The following is a 22,112-nucleotide window of genomic DNA, read 5'->3' as shown; positions in this document are numbered from 1 at the left end:
GAGAACAGAAATTGCGGGGCAGTGGCATGGCAGCAGGAGGCCCCATTAGCTAAAGTGGTAGCTCAGGTTAAGAATGGTTTCAGGTTAAGAACGGACCTCTGGAACGAATTAAGTTTGTAACCAGGTGTACCACTGTAATGTTCTTGATGTCTGCTAAATTAGCAAACGTACCCAAACATATAATTAGTTGTGTATAATTGTTATAATTTTTTTGATATTGTATCGTATGTTATATACACTGCTTAAAGATTTCTCCCAAAAACACGCCAGTGGGTCTGCTGCCAGAAGAGAACCATAATTGTCTTTGATAAAAATTAAAAACTAACACATTATACCACTTTTTAAATGTGTTTGTGGGAGGGGGTGGGGAAGGGGGTGGTTATTGGTTTGTATGCTTCTTTGTTCTTGTCAGGGGTCCCTTTACCTTTACCTTTAGTGTTTTTATATTGTATTTTTATGTTGTGAACCGCCCTACGATCTACAGATGAAGGGTGGTATACAAATTAATCAATCAAAACCAACTTATTTAGTCTGGTCTCACACAATCCTTCTTTCAATACTATCTGGGCCTGTCACAGATAGCAATAACGTGGAAGTATTGGGGAAGCATGCAAAACAAATAATAAAGCTGAATAAATCCACCATTAAGGTACTATATTGTGCGAAGAACACGGCACAAAATACAATGGCAATGCGACACCAGACACCAGTCTGGAGGGGCCCCAAGAAAGGGAGGTGCCTAGAAAACAGTCAGGTCACCTGGAGATGTCTTTATGAGGTCATCCAGAATGTTTGTGTCCATTGTGACAGGGGACCAGGGAAACCATTTGAGTTTATAAGGAAAGCTACCTGAATTCTCAACCCCAGTGCTCACACCAATGAGCATGTGTGGCCAAGGGGCTTAACAGGAAAGGGCCTCAGAATATATTGGAAGGAAGGAAGGAAGGAAGGAAGGAAGGAAGGAAGGAAGGAAGGAAGGAAGGAAGGAAGGATTTCCCACTATCAGATACACAAACCAGAGTGCTAGAGCTGGGAAAAAATATCCCCCAAAGGTATGATATCAACTTTTTCTGGTGCAAATGCACAGCACTGGGAAGGCAGAGGAAGTTGGGGCAACTGAAGGTGAGATGTGTAGAGGAGATTAGCTAATGGAAATTAAAGTTTGGTGTGGATGACTGGCCAATTGCTAGCTTTTGGCAGGGTTGTACTCCCCCTGGAGAAGCAGATATGCAGGCTTCATGTTGCGGGGAGGCAGAACCTCAGTTAAGTATTTTTATTGATTTACTTGAATGGGGGCAGCTGCCTCCCTACCCCCCTTGGCTTTAGGAAGGGGGTGCCAGGCGTCAATTTTTTTTGGGGGGGGAAGAAAGGTGCTGGTATTGCATAGCGGTGTGTACCACCAGAAAAAAGCGCTGTCTAAGAGATTGTCTCAACCGATATATACACAACCAGTCACTGAGCTCTCCAGCAAAGAGCCTCCTGCGGATGCCACCTCCAGGAGGTCCATTCTGTATGAGGTAGGAACTGTGGGTGTTATTCAGCCAACTCTTTACTCAGAATAGACCCACTGAAATTAATGAACACGACTACGTCAGACCCATTAATTTCAACATGTCTACTCTGAGTAAAACTTAGCTGAATACTATGCTATGCCTTTAGTGTGGCGGCACCAACACTTTGGAACTCCCTCCTGTTACATGTAAAAGGGTAAATGGACCCCTGACCATTAGGTCCAGTCATGACTGACTCTGGGGTTGCGGCGCTCATCTCGCTTTATTGGCCGAGGGAGCCAGCATACAGCTTCCGGGTCATGTGGCCAGCATGACTAAGCTGCTTCTGGCAAACCAGAGCAGCACACGGAAATGCCATTTACCTTCCCGCCGGAGCGGTACCTATTTATCTACTTGCACTTTGACGTGCTTTCAAACTGCTAGGTTGGCAGGAGCAGGGACCAAGCAACGGGAGCTCACCCCGTCGCAGGGATTCGAACCACCGACCTTCTGATCAGCAAGTCCTAGACTCTGTGGTTTAACCCACAGCGCCACCCGCGTCCCTCTGTTACATGTAAGGCACACTATTTAGCGGTTAGAAACTCCAATGGAAATCCTCGTTATTACATATTTTACATGGCTGTTTATTCATATATATTTTAAATTTTCATATATGGATGCTTTATGATGGCCTATATTTGTAATGCCTAATAAAGGTTTGGCGAAGTTAGTAACATATCATGCAGGAACCATCTCTGTTATCTTTTTGGTGCCTGTTGAAAATCTTTTCCAACAAGCCTCTTAAGTGGAGATTTTTATCTCAATCTATACTGGAGGGGTTTTTTTTATTTTTTATTTTTAAAAAATGTGGTGCTTTTATTGTTAAATCACTTCAGGACGCTGTATAGGAAGTGTTTCATGAAATGGTAAATAAATAAATAAATATGGTAAATAAATAAATATGGTAAATAAATAAATAGAAGCCTAGCATCCATTTTTATATGCTTCCTATATGTCTGCACAGTACAGAAACACACACAGCTCTTTGGTCTCAAGGAGAACTGTCAGTCTGGACACTGGTGTGTTGCAAATCCCGATTACTTATTCCCTGCCCCCCCCCCCAAGGGTCAGTTAAACAAAATTAAATCATTAAGATGCAGAGAATAAATAGAAACTGATAAGGACAAACATGGCACATTCACTACTGAATTGTCTTAGGATTGCATGAGGTGTGTCTGTGTGTTATCTGCCTATAAAATATAAATATAAATAAATGGTTGGTATAGACCAGGAAAATGGGGAATCTGTGGCTTAACATTAGTGAAGTCATGTTAAACAAAATATTGTTTTGTATTCTCCACCCCCTTCTACTTCATTTCTGAACACACCAGCATAAGAGATTTACTTTCGCTGAACTGGAATATTTTAAGAACGGAACAATTGGGGGATTTGATAAATGTTTTGAGGATTAAAATTGAATAAATTAATACAGGAAGCTAACTTGCTATGATGGGGGGGGCAGTATGGAAATGCATCTAAACGTGTCTAGTAATTGATCGTTCACAATTTGCAAGCCTGGCATGACTCCATGCAGAGTCCCCAGTCTCGCTAAGGTAATTGGTCCTATTGAAAACAACACTGGCTCAGCAGCACACACTGCTTTCTTCCCTCGCCTCTAGGCACAGGGAAGGATCAATATCTGTTAGGATTGCTTCTTGTTCCAACAATGTAAGATTTACAATACTTGCTAGGATCCTCACTTTGTCTTCACCCAACTCATCAGTGGAACCCAATTACTAACCTCAGACAAACAACATTAACATGAGCCGCTATGCTTCTTTATTGCCCTTCATCCAACTCTCATTTCGGGATCTTCAGGCAGTGGCACTATAACAGACACTACACTTTAAAGTGTGCTCCAAGGAATAAATTTCCAGTCTTTCATTACTCGTACCTTGATTTACTTCATATCATCTTGCTGCTATAGACAAAGATAACACACTGTAAATTACAGCTGTCCTGTCTTGTAGTTTCAGAGGTGGGGGGAAGGCAGGGAGTGACTCTGTTTACTCAGCCAGCCCTGGAATACCCCTTGCTACATCCCTACCATCAGCTATGACTAATATTTATTGTTGCTATTTGAACACTGTATTTCATGCAAAATTAGTCTTCTAAAGGTTGGAGGGGGGATTTTATTTCTCACTTCTTTCCTTCTTACACCTACACATGCTTACACAAGATACTTCAAAGAGCAGAACGAAAGATGCATGTTTTATATTCTTTATTGCACCTGTTTAGGATAGGTAATCTCATTTAAACTTTCCTCATGAGGCCGTTCCAGGAAATTCCCCACGCCCCCCCAAGCCCTGAAACCATAATAATGCAATGACTTTTGATACTTCACAGTTCGTTATGACCTAATTTGGGCTTAATACACAGAAAGCCAAGAGAGAGAGAGAGAAAGAAAGCCTTTGGACTGGAGGTTAAAAAAGCCTTTTTGACTGTGTTATTAAGCCTGCCTCTCATTTTGCTGCTTTGCTGGCTGCAGTCACGGCTTGTGAAAACAGTCACTGGAAAAATTCCTTCAGGTTAGCTGTTGCAGTACCCCCTTATTTGTCCTACAATTTCCTCCATCCTCCAACCTATTCCACTGGCTGATAACTAAGAACATTAGTTTTATGCGACTTGTCAAGCTCAAATGAAAAGAGAGCTAACTTTAATGACACTGCAATTAATCGCCCCAATAGACAGACAGCTAAAAGACAAGATATTGACTTCATTAAGGATAATGTATTATGTCATTAAGTTAGTAGGGTCACCTTGTGTATCATATATGCCTGCTAATATATTGGCATTTTCCTCAAATAAGATAAATTCAGATATGAGTGATAAAGCTGATTAGAAAATGTTTAATCTAAAGAGGCTAGTTTCCTATGGGTTGGCTTTGCAAACCTCAAGTGTACGAGGCATTGTAAGAAACTATTATAGATCTCAGATTATCTCAAATAACTGGCCCTAGTCATTTATAACCTTGTTTTTTGCTCAATTTCTAAAGTTAAAAAGGTATCTCAGCTGATGAATCCTAGATATCTTTTGGCAATGCTATAGCTCAGATTCCACCACCACCCCATTTTTACCTTTAATCTGTTTTACTACACGTTAAGCAGGAATTACTACTGGCTATACGATATCTCAACTGGCATAAGGAAGTTTAACTATTTAAGAGACAATCTATTCAATTAAAAAACAACAAATACCAACACAATTGTTTATCACAATTGGCCACTTTGCAGCAGGTTATTCATTCTAATCTGTTAATACTTCATTTTTAAAGCCCCATATTTTCTATTTATTTAATTTAAGAGTGCAATCCTATGTATGCCTATTCAAATGTGAGTGTCTTTCAGTTAAGTGGGTACATAAGACTGCATTATTAGTAATAAATCAGCACAGGGGTGGCTAATCTGTGCCTCTCCAGATATTGTTGGATGTCAGCTCCCATAATCTCTGACCATTGGTCATGCTGGCTGGGGCTAATCAGAGTTGCAGTCCAGCATCTGGAAGACAACAAGTTAGCCACCTCGACTTAGCACTTACATCAGGTGTTGTAACTTCCATCACTTCAATAAGCCTTAATTACCCTGTAAGGTAGGCTGGCACTAAACGGTGAGTCCTTTAAAAGAGGCCCTATGGATACAGAGTACACATGTTCCACGGGGCCTTTTTTAAAAGACTCACCCTGTTCTTTGCCCATACAGTGGCTGGAGGGATGGGGATCTAGCTAAATGACAGTCAATTGCCCAAGGTGATTTCACAGCTGCTGTGAGATTTGAAAAAAAAAAAAGGGGGAAGGCTGTGTGCCTGTTCCTCCACCACTGGAATTAAGATTGCCTGGTTGGGGGTTCTAGATTTTAAACCCTCTCAGGAAACAATAAGCAGTTCTGTGTTGTACAGCACCTAGCACCTACATGACAATGACTGAGACTTGGCAGTGCTTCATTGTACAGTGGTACCTCGGGTTAAGTACTTAATTTGTTCTGGAGGTCCGTACTTAACCTGAAACTGTTCTTAACCACTTTAGCTAATGCGGCCTCCTGCTGCTGCTGCGCCGCCGGAGCACGATTTCTGTTCTCATCCTGAAGCAAAGTTCTTAACCTGAGGTACTATTTCTGAGTTAGCGGAGTCTGTAACCTGAAGCGTATGTAACCTGAAGTGTATGTAACCCGAGGTACCACTGTATTTAGGTACTGCATGATGACTAGTTAATAAGTGAATGTCCTTTGTTAATGCCTTCGATCAGTCAGTGGAGTACAGTAGAAAAGAGTTTTGGACAATGAAATCCTGGGTTAAAATCTCCATTCCCTGGAACAGCCTCACTGGAACCTACTTCAGACAGTTGTTGTAAAAACAAAGAGGTATACACCATGTATAGCACACAGGGGAGCTAACATCAATTCACAATTAATTGCTTCCAACTTGTGGACTATTTAAGATTGGGGTGCCATTATAATTATTTTTGAAACATCACGTACTATTACTGATTTAAAGAGAAACATTGTCACGCGTGTGCTAATGATGCATTCCAGTACCATCATCCAAATGACTAGGTCTTCCCCCAACTGGGGTGGGGAAATAGGAGAATGGTAGCACATCATTGTTAATCATTGCTTTGTCTCCTTATATTTGTGGGCCTCAGACTGTGCTCTTTGCCACCCCCCCTTCTATTTCTGCCATTCCTCATGTGAGCACAGACTCACACAGATCATTACTCCAGTGGCCACAGAAGACAAATCAAGGCCATATGAAATATTTCCCTCCAGCACATCTTATTTTAAAATTGCTTAATAAAGATTTTTGTGCCATTTAATATGCTCCACAGTGAAGTAAAAATACCCATTCATTTCTTTTATAAAGGACGGTTATTTTACAAACATTGCTTGGATATGCTTACTGCAAATACAGAAATGTCAGTGAAAGATGATGCTTCTCTAATTATTTATAACAGCTTGCTCAAGTACTGCATGCATAAGCACAAGCGCATGTTAAAATAATGGAGAACTTCCAAACGAATACACTGATTTTCTAACACAATAGTTTCCCCCAAACAAACTTGCAGCCTCATTTCCAGTGTCTTCATATTTCTTTTTAAAAGGCATTTTTAGAATTTAGCAGCTGGGGCAGAATTCACACACTCATTTTATTCTGTCAATAGTCACAGCGAAAACATATTTACAGAAACACCTCAGCATTCCTGTTAGATTAGTGGCTTTAAAAAAAAAATCCAATAAGGCAATGTATTTTATAAACACATACATAGTAAATAGGGCATTTCCACACCCATTGAAGTCATTGGCAAGAACTCAGATTTGTATTTTCCAGCCTAGATTTCACCTATTATTTCATTTTAACATTTCCACAAGAGAAAAAGTAGGAGACATGAAGAAAACCTTTCTCAGGACTAGGTGCAACAAATGTTCAGTAGCTGCTTTTGAAAGAACCAGCACTAACTCATGTCCTTTCCAATCCTTCACTCCAAACCGTACCTTTTAACCTGCATCCCATCTTTCCAATATTTCCATTAGGATTGTCAAAAGCAGAAGTTTGGAAACCTTTCCCTGTGACCTTGGCATTTCTTCTCAGGCTTAACGTATTGGCATTTTTTCCCCCTCTGACTGCATCGCTTCTCATTTGTCATGATTATTGTTGAATTTTTCAACTGTCATTCCCGAACGTAAATCAATGGTTGTCGACTTCCCCTTTGTCATATCTGCACAGCAAACAGCCTTTCCCTTCTAAATGAGGCTTCCTCCCTTTCCATCCATTAAAAGGGCCTGTCTTTTGGAGAAGTCAATCCTTTGTTAGGTCACTCCATTTATCATTCTTCCAATCAGCACCTGACACACGTATTCAGCCAGGTCTTCAACCACACAATCATTGTTCATCTCCCCCCCCCCCCCGTAATTTATTTATGCATGGTGCATTTTGCCATCCATCTTGGCCAGTTTTACATTTTTCACTGCCCTTCTATCCTTAGGTCTCATTTGCCTTAAAAGAACAGTAAGTTTGAAGAGGAGGGAGGGAAGGAGAGAGAGGGAGAGGGAGACTGTGTTTGTGAAAGTGCAATGGAAGCCAGTATGCCCCTTATATACAAAATTACACTATAAGCTCTAAAAGACTACAGACCTTTAAGACTTTGTTATATACTATCCACAGCAAAAGCACTGCTTTCAAGGGTTTCTAAAATTTATTTATTTTAACCCTTCAATGGAGAATAATGAACCGTATGACTTTTTCAGCACATTGTAAGATAAGGACGTTGCATTGTAACATTATCTCTTTTTATGCAAGGTATTCGTACTTGCAAAAAATAATATAAGGTGGTGGCTTTGTCCAAATGATGCATGGAGTGCTAAACTTAGTTATTGTACACGATCTCCTGCCCCCAGCTTAATCTAATTCTCAACGGCTAATAGATTATTATTTTATTGTGAGACAATATATTATTACTATTGCTATTGCTATTAAAGCACATGGACAATCCCTCCCCATGAATATTTATTATATGGTCAACAGCCCAGTTTGCTGCCCTGCCCTGCTATGCTGAGCTAAGCTAAACTAAGCTAAGCCAAGATTTGGCTTAGTGTGTCACCCAAATGGAGACTTGTGGTTAAGCTCTCTCCTTACTGTGAGCCATAGCCAAGGTTTGTTAAATGCCCATAACCATTCTTAATCCAGCCCAGATTTCACCAGATTCGATTTCCCACAGATGTCAAGTAGGGATGGAGGACTGTATTTCACTCCCTCTCCTCTCCCTATAACCCTGAATCTGTCCCCACAGGTTACCTCCCCGTATCTTAAAAATATCACCTACAGGTTGTGAAAACCATTATTGTTTTCCTGCAAAACATGCTCTTGGATTCTATTTATTTCAGATTAAAAGCTGTATACATAAGATGCATGAAATAATACCTACTGGACCTACTGCCGCCCCTTCCGTATTGCAAGGTCCTATTTGAACACAGGTTTATTCATTTATTTTAAAGATTAATATACTGCCCTTCAACAACACTTTGAAGGTGTTTTACAAAGACTCCCACCCCCACAAAAATGAAGGGAACAAACCAATCCTGGGCAAAGGGGACCTTGGACCTTTGGAGGACAGGACTAGCAATCACGACCCTGATCTCCACTCCATACCTTCATTTGTCCATTCCATGAGCACAGGGATTTTGCTGATGTTTAGCTGTGATGATGGTGATAATTACTGATTGCCACAACACTACCATAAACTACAGGAACATGTGTGAGAGAGAACAGGGTGTGGCTAAGAGGAAAGCATAGCTTGCCCAAACAACACAACGAGTTTCCTTGTTCTTAAAGTTAACATTTATTAATTAGAATTGTAGGCTGAAAGCTGATATAGCCACAGAGAGAGAAAAAAAACAACTCCAGAAACCTTAAAGATTTTGGTTAACATGCAAAACCTGCCTCAGGCTCACAGCAAAAAAAGAAAAGGAAGCACACTCAATTGGTCTGGTAATACGCCCATAGCTGCAATTCACAGTACAGCTGCACACAATGGAAGTAAATGGAAGGTCACAGGACAGAGTGGTGTGCTTAAATGTGCCAGAAACAGGCACACAAGGGGAAACAACCCCTCCCCATTTTCTACAGACCTTTAATGAACTGTTTCATTTTTGCAGACATTCCGTCTTCCAGTGCCCACATTATTCGCAACACCCCACTATTGCAAAACACTCTGATGTGGCCAAAAGTGAGCTTCTTACAAAAAAAAAAAAAACCTCGTCATTTGTCTATACAAATAAAATCATCAGCTTTCTTCTCCCCCACCCTTTCCCTTTTTGCTTTCTGTGGTCTCTCCCTGCCCCCCGTTCCCCGTTTAATGTCTCTAACTTTATGCCATGTTCCTTTCCTCTTTCAGCACGGCTGAGCAAGGCTGACAGGCGGATTCCTTTGCTTTTCAGGGTATTAAAGCCACTTTCCCGCTCTGACAGCCTGTTCTACTCTGCCACCTTATAGCTCTGGCTTCACACTTCTCTGGGCAGCCACTGCTTCTTGACAGACCACTGTCACTTCCCATCATCCTCTCTGTATATCCTGTTCTCTCCCCCTCAGCACGCATCCCGACTTTCCAACCAATGCAATTATTTTTTTTGACAAGCCATCCATCAGCTTTAACTTTAAAAGCACTTTCCGCTGATATCCATTGTTAAATCCCTTGCTTTTTATGGAGCTTGCATGAGAGAATATGATATCAGACATTCAAACTACCAAACCATGTAAATTTACTTTGTTCTCAGCTATGTTTCCAATTTCACGTCCAATTTTTCGGTACATTATGCGTAGTTGTTGTGCTTAATATGATGTTGTCAAATCCCATTAAAGTTCACTGCATTGCACGGCTTTAAAAACAGGTTACAATTTGCATTCTATAAAGAAAAGGAAGGAGTGCAGTCTGAAGTCAAGCTGAATCTTATTAAAATTATCTGTTCAATTGTTACATTTGTAGATGGAGTAATTTTGAGGCATTAGCTGAGACACATATGAAAATGTCAGTGTGCCAACTAATGACAATGAAAGCAAAAGGAATATATCTGTGAAACTCAATAAAGCTCCTTTTGCTGGTGACATAAATTTGATGATAATCCGAAGAAATGAATAAGGGACCATACAGTTTGAATAGGAATTACCTTTTTCTATTAAATCAGTTTGGTGCATTTCCACTCGGCCTACATCTTGCTCCCCTAATGCCAGGAAGAGTCTCTCTTGGTGGACTAAGGAAATCCTTACAAGAATAAATTTCCTCTTGAGGAATATCATTCATACTAAGCTCAGAAAAATTTCACACAGACACAATTTAGTAACAAGGAAAGGATTAATCCTGCTTTTTGCATGCCATCAGGATGGACAGACAGAGAAATCGGCTCAGAGGCAATGTTGTGGCAGATAAAGAAACAAGGGCACCCCTTTTCTTTCTTTTTCTTTTGTATATTTCTATCTTGCAAATCTGAAACGGGAATCAAAAACAGTGAGCATGAAAACAAATTTCAGTCCTGTAAAGATTATTAGGGTTAGGTATTAAAATGGTCCCAGTGTTAAAGTTTACCTTTCAATGCCTGATACTTTGCACAGTTCCATACCATAACTGCAGACATACACACACATGTCAGGTGCCCAGGCTTGGCATACAGACTGGCCAAGAAATAGAAGCCCGGATGGAAGACTTTGTTCTTCACAGCAGAGAGTAAGTGTAACTCTCTAACAGCTGTTTTTGAACCGTCTTCAAAGGTATGCCCATGCACTATGCATTATATTAGTCAATCCCAGTTGCTACCATAGCATCAATAACTCTGCCTAGGTTATCACTAGTCAGCAAAGGTCCCAGATGGCATAGGAGCCTATGATACCACAGAAGCTACCTGGGCCTACAATAACAAAGGCGGATCTAGGAATAACTGCAGGCTCTGAATCTGATTCTTTGCAGGACTAACACGTTGGAACACTGTCTCTCTCTTCACAACCACCTACCCACAGAACCCCATTTTTGTTTGGACTGAGTTTCAGTTTATTGGCCCTTGACTAGTTCATTACAGATTACAGCCTTTCCAAAGGAGGGAACTAAAAGGAAATTAGCAGAGAACAGCTGGGAAGTCACTTTACTTGCATGGGGCCTAAGTTATTTAGGACTCTACAACTAATGTGAGCACTTTGAATTAGGCCCAGATATGAACTGCCAACCAGTGCAGCTATTTTAAAATAGGAGTAATATATATATATATTTACATGTGTTCTAAATTGAATCCCAGCTAACTGACTGCTGCATTTTGGACCAGTTGAAGTTGCCAAGTTGTCTTCAAAAGCATGGAGTACTCTGGCCAAGTCATTGCTGCCCCAAAGGACAGAATCAGAAGCCTTCTGCTTGTTCCAGAATGTGGTCTTTCTTCATAAATAATATTTCTGAATTATAGGTGTGAACTTTGCAAAGAGCTGATTCTACCTTTGAGGGCAACTTAGCTCATGAAACTTGACAGTAACATATCAACTGTTGCTAAGTTTACACAACTGCTCTAGCAACTGCGATCATAATAACAAAACCTTCTCAAAGAGGCAAATTTACATAAGGTCAACAAGTCCCCTGACAAATTATATATAGCATTCTGTCACTGAAATACTGCCAAATCTTTGTTCTTTAAGTCTAGGGAAACTAATGGGAATTGCAGGCAATGATAGTATTTTTCAACAGGGTTGGGATTTCATTCTATAAATAATTTTAAAACTATTACTCTGTGTTGTATCACAAAAAGATGAGCTTTTGTTCAACAAGCAATTCTTTGCACGGGTGTTGTTTTTTGCACCTAGAAAAGCTTCATGTATGCTCTTGCTGTGTGTTATAATTAATGAACCATCTTCAAATGCAGCCCCACCTAGAGTGAATTAGTCTGGATGTAACTAAAGCATGAATAATTGAGGCAAGATTTGCTGTTTCTAAATATGTTTTCTAAATAGGGTTGCAGAAGGTATACTGGTCAAGTGGCCTCCCTGGCAAAGAGTGCATGTCACCAGTTTCATTTGATGTGTCAACTGTGTCCCTTCCTGTAGAGGGGTACCTTAGACACATGCACTATTAACCACATTTTTACTACTACAATGTGCTCTATGTGGTGTTTTTATTATAGCTGGTCCAGAGATTGCGGCTGGTGCAAAATCCTGTCACCTGAGTGGTGAGTGATGCCCCTTACTGGGCACATATCACTCCCGGGATTGGCTGCCTATTAGCCACTAAATCAGTTCTAAGATCTTGTCTCCTGTGACAGTGTTGAATTCAAGAACACTCCAAAGCTGAGGACCTGCAACAGCATTCAGGACAGGCTGTCTCCCTACCTCCCAGATGTGAGAACCCAGGATACATAACACCTCTGCCTTTTCAGGATTTTGCCTCAATTTATTGCCCCACATCCAGCCAAACCTCACCTCCTAGCACTGGTCTAACACCTCAAATGCCTTGCCTCTCCAGATTCAGATGGAACAGAGAGATCAAGCTGGGTGTCATCTGCATACTGATGACACTTCACTCCAAATCTCCTGATGACAGCCAGGGGCGAACGAAGGCGTTGTGACACCTGGGGCAGGGCGTCGCTACATAGGTCACATGTGCGGCATCACTATGTGCGACGCATGCACCATACATAGTGACGCCGCACATACGCTGTACATAGTGGTTTGCCGGTGGCGCTGCTCCAGCGTCGTACGGACAGCGGTGGGATGCCTCCATCACTGCTACAGCCGCGAACGGAGGATCCTCTACATGCGGCTGTAGTGGCGACAGAGGGATCCCCGCCATCCATACAGTGCTCGAGCAGTGCCAGCAGCAAACTGCTATGTGCAGTGCACATGCGGCATCACTACGTACAGTGCATGTGTGTGATGCCGCACATGTGCTGCACATAGCAGTTTACTGCTGGCACTGGGATCCTCCACATGCAGCTGCGGCGGCACGATGGCTGCTCGTGCCACCGCAGCCCCCATGGGGTGCCTTCTTGTCACTCACCCAGACATGGCACCCGGGGCGCACCGCCCCCCCCATTGCGACTCCACTGAAGACAGCTCCCAAAGGTTTCATATAGATGTAATGGATGTTTATATTTTAATGCTTTGTTAACTGATAGTTACACTTGTAAACCACTTGTAAACCACTTAGAAGCCTACCGTGGAATAAAACTGTAGTGGTAGCAGTAGAAGAAGGTTGGCATCAGTAATAATGTACATTGCAAGGGAGGGAGGTAGCTTTGAAGGGGGACTTACATGGTTATCTCGATTTCTTAAAAATTAGTACTCAAGACAGATCAGAATAACTGCTAACTTCAAAGAGCTGCTGAGTGAAAGAGCGATAGAAAAGGAAAAGCTACAGAAAAGGGACAGCACTGCTTAATCAAGAGAAGCAGAGCTTATGAGCAAAACTCTTCAAATACACTTTGCCCGACAGGCCATTTCCAACAGAACCCTAGCTGTTCAAGCAGAAATATTATGACTACATGGCCCAGATACTTAACTTGCTAACTGTTTTCCCAGTACTGACTTGTTAATATGAATTAACTTTTTTCTGCTTAAACAGTGGCGAATTGAATGAAGCCACAGAAAAACAATACTCTTAAAAGGTAAGTACTTTCCTATTCAACAAATGAACTAAAAGCTCTAATTTGATGAACGAAACAGTTGTGAGGGAGAAGCAGCATTTTTAATGAAGTTCTATCCCCTTAACAGTAAGGGCGCAACTGGAAGTGCCTTGTTCAGTGTCACAAATACCATCCATAATCAATCCTGGAGTTGCTGGGAGTTGTGGTCCCAACACAAAAAGCAGTTATTAAATCAAACATGCTGGGATCGATCCAATCCTACTATGGGCACAGTTCCCATTCATGGAAGGATCCCATACGTCATCACATATCCCTTGACCAAGTGGAAGACAGATATATGAGAAAAATACACAGGGTTCCCATTCCCTATAACATATTGATTCTTACTCATACATGTATCCCAAGGGCAGAAGCCAGGGAGGCATTATTATCTCCTAGGACCATCTTCTCCAACAGTCTTCCCCCAGCCAACACGGCCATTGATAAGGGATGATGGAAGTTGCGATCCAACAACATCTGGGGAGTACTAGGTAGGAGAAAGCTGGGGAGCACCAGGTAAGATCCCTCTGATCAGGCATACTGTAGGACCAGATCAAGCCAACCATTTCTAAAAGATGCTCAGAAACACAGAGACTTTCAAAGGGGAAAGTTTCAAAAGTAACCATCAAGAACAGCTTCATAGATATCCTTGCTGTGAACACTTAGTTTTTTTTCGGGGGTGGGGTTGGGAGATGAAAAGGCAGCTCTTAGGTATCCATAATTCGGTGTTCAAAAACCATAATCAATCAATCAATCAATCAACCCCAGTACTACAACTGCCAATTACAATAATTTGTATATGAGTAATTTTTGCCAGTGTGTTCTTACAATTTCCCAACATTTGGACCATAAGCTATTTGAAGAAACTAAATGTAAACTACATTACTGTAAAGTTGTGTTATACTGCCATGCAATAACTTGTTAACGTCACCCATAACCTTCATAAATGGGTTTGTAATGAGAAAACCTTGTTGTCATACAGTAGGTATGATTGATGCCATGTATGAGTGAAATGAAGCCGCAGTGACCATCTCAATAACACGAACAGCTGCTAAATATTCATTTAGCAGAATGAGTTTGGAAAACTTTGAGCAGATTGCTTTCACAAGGCTGCTTTCAACAAAAGGAAACATAATTAACGAGCTAATATCAGCATGTGTCTGGCTAAGCTAATGAATATCAAATTACACAGAAACCTGTATAAATCATCATTATCCTGAATTTTAATTGAACTTGCAATTAAACATGACAAATTTTATATACACTAAACCTTTAATTTATACTTTCAAGTATGGAATAATTTATCATTTTTAGTATTTCATAGTTAATTTCCCAATATGTACACTTCTAATTAACAAGGAGAGGCTTAAAAAAGAGATAGGAAAAATGTATTTAACAGCTCTACCAGTTACAAAATTCGAGTTCTATAGATTGAACTTTAAGAAGATAGCAACTTTGCAGTGAAATTCAGCAAGGAACAAACTACATGTGTCCACTGTAGAGTAGACCAACATTTATTGCATGAAAACACATGGGGTGGGACACAGGACTCCAATGCTACTTTAATATACAGTCGTACCTCGGGCTAAGTACTTAATTCGTTCTGGAGGTCCGTTCTTAACCTGAAACTGTTGTTAACTTGAAGCACCACTTTAGCTAATGGGGCCTCCTGCTGCTGCTGTGCCGCCGGAGCACGATTTCTGTTCTCATCCTGAAGCAAAGTTCTTAACCTGAGGTACTATTTCTGGGTTAGCGGAGTCTGTAACCTGAAGCATATGTAACCCGAGGTACCACTGTACCTAATATATTTAGGTAAGACACTTGTCTACACAAAAAATCATTATTGGAAGGAAGGGAAGGGAAAGGAATCTAACATTATACTTTGTGCTGTCATAAGATATTTGACCCAGTCGAGGATTCTGTCAGCAGTATGGGGAGGGGATAATTTTTGCTGATTTCCCCCTGTGCAGACCCCCAAAATCTTCTTTAATGACTTGGTAGACTCTTCAGAAGAGCTGCAGGTGAGAGAGAGAATAGATGGCACTCGAAATTATCCATCTGTTCTGCTGACAGAAGCCTCTGGTGGACCGTCAAAGGGCCTTCCAGCAGCACGAGAAACACTACTGGACACACATGACACAAAATAATAGTTAAAAGCAAACCCACAGTTTATTTTGATGGAAATACAGTGGCAACCCTATCCCCTGGGCTGGTGCCCATTAGAATTGGTGGGGTGAAAACCAGGGAGGCCAACAGTAGATGAAGCCAGAGCTAATGACAGGCAGAGCCAACTAATTATAATTTTCTCCCCGTTGTCCTCCCTGCTGAGTTCTACAAGAGCAAAACTAAGGCTAAGGAAGGTAAAGCTGACAGGCAGGGTGACCCCCTGGCCTGATTGTCAGTACGTAGGCAGGCAGGTGCAGGCTGGCTGAGAGCAGACGGAAGCTGGTGGGACTGTGCCCCATTTGCCATAATAGAAAAGCCTGCTGCATTTTCATTCTCAGGTAAGCATGCATAGGTAAAGGTAAAAGGACCCCTGACCATTAGGTCCAGTCATGGCTGACTCTGGGGTTGCGGCGCTCATGTTGCTTTATTGGCCAAGGGAGCCAGCGTACAGCTTCAAGGTCATGTGGCCAGCATGACTAAGCCGCTTCTGGCGAACCAGAGCAGCGCACGGAAACGCCGTTTACCTTCCCGCCGGAGTAGTACCTATTTATCTACTTGCACTTGGCGTGCTTTTGAACTGCTAGGTGGGCAGGAGCAGGGACTGAACAACGGGAGCTCACCCCGTCATGGGGATTCGAACCGCTGACCTTCTGATCGGCAAGTCCTAGGCTCCGTGGTTTAACCCACAGCGCCATAGGACTAACTAAAATGTAGAGTTCTCATAGAATCACAGAGCATAGGGCGAAAACCAGTTTTCACAAATGGTCACCACAGCATCTCTTTTTTCAAATTGCTGCACTCATGCAACTCATAGATGTTCCCGTTTCCACACAAACAAAAGAGACAAAATGTACGTTTAAAACACAGAGAGAAAATGGATGGTGCAAGCAATGTTTCCCATTACCACTCCCATAGGTTGAAACAAAATTCTACCAATTCTCATTTATTTCTCACAAGTCTCTAAACCTGTATGTATTCAAATGCTTCTGGCCCTGAGCACTGGCTGTTCAGGCCTGAGAAGCAGCAGGACTAATATTTTCACACATTATCAGATAAAGCAGAGTGAAAGAGGCTTCTCCAGAATTCACAACTGAAAGCTACCAGTGAGTTTACAACTTGTGAAATTGTGGTGGTTGGTATTTCCTCATTACTGTGCTCTTGCAGCAAAATCAGGAATTCAGGGCTTTATTTATTTATTTATTTGCCATACACTGTCTCGCTGCTTGCTAGTTAAACCTTGTCTCAAGTTATCAACACTCTCTGGAGAGATAAGCTTCTTCTCACTTACAAGATGTCACTAATAATCGAACTTCCAAGACTCCATCTCGAAAAGAGACTACTGGAGCCACACAGGTCACAGGAATTAACTGCCACCAGTCCTTGCGAAAAACTAAGCTCATCAATCTATAGCTCCTCATTGTAATTAGAATAACGGCTTTGAAAATTTGGGCCGATGTTGACTTGGTTTTATCGCTACAAAGACCTCAGTGTGGGGATTTTTTTAGAAAAGAAAAGGGGGGAAAAACTTGGTGTGAAAGTAAATGATAAGTGATGGTGGCGTTGTCGTGGCGACAGGGACAAACAATTCCCTAGCTGCGACATTTTCAATGTCCTGCAGAAGAGAAACTGTCCTCTTTAGTGTGGCGCGGTATGAAGCTTATTTATGGCCAAAAGGCTCACAAGGATTGATGACTGTCGTAACACACTGTCAAATCCCTTACTGACGCATTTACTTTTTTACTTTTTTTAGCCCCTGGTGTGGCAGAAATAAAATGGATCAAGAAGTGCTGAAGTCTCTCTTACTGAACGCAGTCTTAGTATCTAGTGTTACATTAATTATACATCTTGCGCTTCAGTAATCAGGTGGTGTTTTTTTTAAATTTTCCTTTTCTATATCATTTTCACAGCATGTTGATCTATGAACTGGCCACTCTGTTCCTGCATCTGGCAAGGAAGATGTCACATACAAAAACCCACAGTCATAAAATGTTTTGTCTTATCCACAAGAGGAATAGACTTCTCACAGATACAGAATTCTAGGAATCCCAACCATTTTAAGGAACAAAACTAATCAAAACCATTAGTCCTATAGCAGTCTGCTCAATATCAACAAATGGCGCTCTTCCAGGTGATGAAAGGCCTTCTACAATTAGACAATGGCAGGGAAATGATAGAACCATCAGTGGCTGACTATGACTGTTCTGAAGACAAGTGCATGAAGATAAAATCACTTGTATGCATTCTAACTTGGATTCCACTTTTGAAACAAGTTCAGAGATAGAGGATACAGTCGCTCTGTCTAGTCAAGACACTTTTGGATTGTTGGCCTTGCGGACATAAGGCAGACTTATAATGCTCCATAATATATTGTGTGCATAACACATACAATGGTCATTCAGTGATGAGATATTCTGGACAAATCAAAGGAAGTCCTTCATACAACACAAACTATGGAATTTGCTATCACAATTGGCAGTGATGGTCACTGACTTTGATGGCTTTAGACGAATTCATGGAGGATAGGCCTATCAGTGACTACTGATGGTTTCCCCTCTGGATGGTTCTACCTCTTAATACCAGCTGATGGAGAACAGTAATAGGGAGGGCTGTTGTGCTCATGTCTTGCTTGTGGGCTTCCCACAGCCATCTGGTTGGCCACTGTGAGAAAAGAATTCTGGGCTGAGCATAGGGCTCTTTCTACATTCATGTGCATAGCTGACTCTTGTCCATATGGGCTGCTTAAAATGGCAAATTTTGGCATGCCATAGTCTTTGTTTCTGAGTAGTAGTCAATGCTGTCCTTAGGGAGGAATGGGCCCCAAAGTTCTGAAGGGGCTGTGGTGAAGCCCTTGTTAAATAAATCTACCATTGACCCTGGCAATATTAAGACCTATCAACCTGTATTCAATATGGTGTGCCTGCGTATCAGCTCCAGAGTTTTCTGAATGAGACTATTATTTGAATCCACTCCAGTCTGGTTTTACACCTAGTTTTGGCCCTTTTCGACCTTAAGGAGCCCTCAGCCCATATTCATTAAATGGGCTTCCTGGTAAATTGTTACATAAAGCTGGAAAGACAGTGCCAAAAATTATTCAAGAAATGTTAAGACAGGGTGCAAAAATGATCCAAGATGCGGCAAGATAATTTACAAACCAGTATTAGTGTTTGGAAGGAACTCCATTTACTCCAAGAGATGTGAACTGGCAAAAATAGCTGTGTTCATTTGACAAAGTCCAGCAGCATTTGCAACTTAAGATGCTTGCTAAACTACTTAACAAAGACTGCACTGTATATTTATCATTAGGTAAAAGTAATGAAATAATGTAACATTGGTAAAGGTAAAAATAGAAATAAAATTGCAAGTGATGGGGCTGGCGTGATATAGGTTAGGATAGCAGAAAGTTGTTGCAACTTCCTGCAGTCTGTGTGTGCATGCAAATTTTCTGGAGCGTTAGGAAAGCTGGCACCATCTCCCCATAGTTAGCTTCTCCCTCACGCCACATCTCTTTTCTCTAATGGAAAATTCTAGGGCTTTTCTCGCACTGGATGGGGGAGGCATTCATGCAATAATGAGCTCTGTACAGTGACCTGGAATCTCTATGGCACTGGCTGCCCAATCCCCAGTCAGAACCCAGGCACAACTGTCGGGTATGTGTTGGCCTTTCACATTGATTTTATTTTATTCTGATGGTTTGCATCCCACAGCCTTAATAATATGTGAAAGTAGTTTTTTATGTGTGCTAATATGATTAAAATATACACTCTGTACCCTAACACGAGCCCTACATGAAAACTCTCAGTAACTAAACAGATTGTCAAATATGAAAAAAGAACACTAGCAGTCAGTTTTAATTTATTCACGGCTATCAGCTTTTCTTGTCCTATTAGTAACCATAATAGTAACACAGTGTTGAGCAAAATACCAGAAGCTTTCATTAGAATCATTAACATAATTTGATAACTGATGGTACTTGATTTCTGACTTCTGAACTTTGACTGGAAGCTCAGCGTAAGATGAAATCTCACTGATTGGGTTGGCTCTTTCCTTTAAAAAAATATATGAACACTTCACATCGCATTGCTTTGTTAACTGTAATTAACGTTCGCGTTTGTCACAAGTTGTATTAGATGGAGAAATGGTAGTGATGATAAAAGATATGACAAAGATGCACACATGTCATCCTCCCCAAATGCTTCAGTGTAATTTAAGTTTTTTGGGGGGGGGACTACCAATATAAATGAAGCCTGTTTCCTTCCCACCCCCCCTCACAAGAACTGACTGAATAAAGAATCAGCGCTCAGATAAGTTAATGTGACATTTTGCTAGTTTAATGCCCACATCATCAAAATGAATGCCTGAAAATTTACAGCCCAAGTCAAAAACCCAAGCTACTTAAAATCATAAATATCTATATGCAACATCTTAGAATTACGGTTTCAGCTTCTCTTCCTCATTTTTAGGGATTCTGAAAATTTACTGTAAAAGGGCTGCATTTTTTGTACAGGCAGGCTCCGTTTACGCAGGGGTTACATTCTGACGCACCACACGCGTCAGTGAAATTGCATATAATTGAAACCCATTGAAAAAGCCTGGAAACACCCCATCCCGCCCCCTTCTGCCCTTTTAGTGACGTTTCAGTGACATCTTTATGACATTTCCATGTCACTTCTGGGTTCGGCGCAATGCGCCTATACATGGCCGCACACATATTGAACATGTGTAAACAGGGGCTGCTTGTATTCATGTGGTGCAAATGTTTAGTTGTTTTCACTCTATGTATAAACCACTTGGGCTGGGCTTTGACTTAAGAAAAATAATATATAAATAATATAATAAACGTATTATGTGCTGATTTTCATTATCATCCTATGCATGACTACCCTGAAGAAAGCTCACTGTCTTGAATGCAGCCAAGTAATCATGCAAAGATTGAATTAGTAAATATGGGCTCAATTCACATATTATACTTCATTTCCCCTTCTATATTGTTTCATGTATAGTTTTAAATCTTTGTATGCCACTTTATGCTATTCTTATTGTAAAAAACAGTTTATAAAACCTAGCTTGTAAATATGTGCATCCATTGTAACTAACTGCCAGAAGAATCCTGAGAGTAGCCAATGTTTGTCCTCCGACTTTCCAATTGTTGTTTGTTTGGGGGATAAAAGCCATGAGCCCTGATTCAGACATAATGCTAAGCCAAACCATGGCTTAGCTCAAAGTAGTGTGGTGGCAGTAAGCCCAGAGGAGCAGCAAAGTGGCTACAATCTTCTGTCAAGGAACCTGCACATTTCCTCATTCGTACTAAGCCATGGTTTGGGCTTAACATTCATCATGAACTGGGAAAGTGAAAACATTTTCCTCCTCTTTAGGTATTTCACACTGAAGAATGCCCTTTGCTGTTAATTTATAAGCAATACCATTTATATTCTGGTACAGTGCACTCTCTGAAATACCGTGCTTTGTATGTACATTGTACTATACATTTTCAAAATACATGTTTTTTAAAATATTTTCATTTAATATGTGTGGTTATATATACAGGAATATATACAGGAATTTATAATAGTGAGTGAGTGAGGGTTTTAAGGGTTTTGTGGAATTAAATTGCTTTATCCTCTGAAAAAAAACAAAAGCAGTGAAGTTTCATTGAAGACTAACAACAAAAGTATTCTGGCATGAACTTTATCAGAAGTACAAAGTGGAGAAGGGTGGGCCCACAGACACAAGTAGATCTACATAAGAAAAAAACAGCAAATGAAACCAGACATGTCCCCTTCCATGTACCTCTGACAGGGCCCAATATTACTCCCCTTAAGTGGTATGTTGTACTAGGTTTAAATGTAGGAACTACACCTGGGGGGGGGGGGAGATAGAGAAAGATTCCAGGAAAATTAGATAAAGGTACATGCTTTGATGCCTGAATGGCAAACTGAAGAAACCAAGAGACAGCATAAAAATGAGCCTGGTTGATATAGCCATTCGACCATATCTAAGAGAACAAGGCCATTACAGTAATACATAAAATAACATTTGGGAAGGAAACTAAGATAATTTCTTAGCACGACGAACATTTACCAAGGTTCTGAGCCATTGCTCTGAATTGGAAGAATTACTTATGTCTTAAGTTAAATTGAGTACAACTTCTTAAAGCGCTCCCTTAAAGGACACCTGTAAGGAAGGAATAGACTGGAATTATAAAGCTATCCTACTAGAGATGACCTCAATTCAAAGGGCCACATGGCATATTCTATATGCACAA

The 22,112-nt window shown here is 41.0% G+C and overlaps 1 protein-coding gene and 1 long non-coding RNA gene across 2 annotated transcripts in view; one reads left to right on the top strand and one right to left on the bottom strand.

Moving 5' to 3' along the window:
- LRMDA (leucine rich melanocyte differentiation associated) overlaps positions 1 to 22,112 on the bottom strand; it is a 734,468-nt gene that overhangs the window by 419,187 nt on the left and 293,169 nt on the right.
- Positions 954 to 20,815, top strand: LOC309343174. Its single transcript, XR_014157151.1, has 4 exons — positions 954 to 1,052; positions 13,624 to 13,666; positions 14,051 to 16,188; positions 17,758 to 20,815. It is a non-coding gene; the product is annotated as an uncharacterized lncRNA (long non-coding RNA).

The sequence above is a fragment of the Podarcis erhardii genome (assembly GCF_964252035.2).
Source record: "Podarcis erhardii genome assembly, chromosome: 5".
NCBI lineage: Eukaryota > Metazoa > Chordata > Lepidosauria > Squamata > Lacertidae > Podarcis > Podarcis erhardii.
This window is presented reverse-complemented; position numbering and strand designations above follow the sequence as displayed.